The following is a 1749-nucleotide window of genomic DNA, read 5'->3' on the forward strand; positions in this document are numbered from 1 at the left end:
TAACAAATTAAAGTACAACTGGTATCAAAGAAAAAATTGAAAGACTAACAATTCGTATCAGAGCCAACGTCATAAGTTTGAGTTACTTAGTAAACACTGGAGATTATTGGAATTAAACTTTCATTTTCTCATCGTGACTCTATGACAAATCAACTGACTTACTTAACAAATTTAAATACATTTGGTATCAAAGAAAAAATCGTAAGACTAGTAGTTGGTGTCTAAGCCAAAGCAATCAGTTTAAGTTACTTTGTAAACACTAGAGATTAGTAGACTTTAACGATCATTGCCTCGTCAAAACTTTATGGCTTAGCCTCTGACACTAATTATCATTGTCTCATCGTAAATCTATGACAAATCGCCTAACTTGCTTAATAAATTAAAGTATATTCATATTCTAGCAAAGGCTGACTAATGATTATTATCAGAGCCAAAGCTTTAAGTTTAGGTTACTTAGAAAACACAGAAGATTACTGAAATTAGACTATCATTTTCATGTTGTGACTCTATAACAAATCAATTGACTTGCTTAACAAATTAAATTACATTTAGTATCAGAGAAAAAATGGTAAGGATAACAATTTCTAGCTAAGCCAAACCAATAAGTTTGAGTTACTTTGCAAACATTAGAGATTATTACAATTTAACAATCATTGTCTTGTTGTAACTTTATGTCAGAGGCTAAGCCATAAGTTCGAGTTACTTAGCAAACACTATAGATTATTTGACTTAGTCTGTCATTATTTTAGCATGACTCTCTAGCTAATCAACTGACTTGCTTAACAAATTAAAATAAATTTGGTATCAGAGAAAATATCGTTAGACTAACTATTGGTATCAGAGCCAAAGACATAAGTTTGAGTTACTTAGAATACAATGGTGATAATTGGACTTCGACTGCCATTTTCTGGTTTAGGTTTTAGGATTTAGCGTCTAGGGTATAGGGATTAGTGTTTAAGATTTAGGGTCTAAGGTTTAGGATTTAGGGTTTAGGGTAGAGGCTTTAGGCATTAAGGTTTAGGGTATAGTGTTTAGGGTTGGGGGTTTAAGGTTTTTTATTTTAGGTTTAGGGGTTAGGGTTTAGGGAATGGTTATAACATTTACGGTTTAGGGTTTTATGCTTACAGTTTAGGATTTAGGGTTTAGAGTTTAGGGTTTAGGGTTTAGGGTTTAGGGTTTTGGGTTTAGGGTTTTGCTTTTTTTTGTTTTTTTTTTGATTAGTGATGTGAATGTATTTAAGAAAAAACAGAATAAACGAAGTAAGGAAGTCTTAATTTCCTTCATGGACAGGCCTAAAGAAAGGAAAAAAGACTCCTTGATACCAAGCAGGACAGGCCCTGCGTTACACATGGAACTCAAAAGGAACATTACAATCTGTAATAAATCTTAAATTCAGAATCTTCTCTAACTAAACTATTCAACTCGTCTGAAAAATCTTGAGCCTGAATAATAGTCTCCCTTTGACTAGTTGATAAGAGGCAAAAAAAATCAGTTGGTTTATTTGTCTCCCTCCAAACATGCTTGAATTCCTTTCTTTCAAGAGATTTTGAGATATTTAGTATCTCACTTCTAATGACTCTGGTTTGCCATGGACCTTCTACTACACCATTTAACATTTCAATGGCCAGCTTCAAATCTGGTCTAATTGAAACCTCCATAATATTCCTTCCCACATAAATACTTATTCATCTGAGAATAGCCTTTAATTCTAGCCACAATATACTTGTAACATCCCCTATTCTCACATAA

This window comes from Macadamia integrifolia, chromosome 2 (genome assembly GCF_013358625.1).
Source record: "Macadamia integrifolia cultivar HAES 741 chromosome 2, SCU_Mint_v3, whole genome shotgun sequence".
NCBI classification, from domain to species: domain Eukaryota; kingdom Viridiplantae; phylum Streptophyta; class Magnoliopsida; order Proteales; family Proteaceae; genus Macadamia; species Macadamia integrifolia.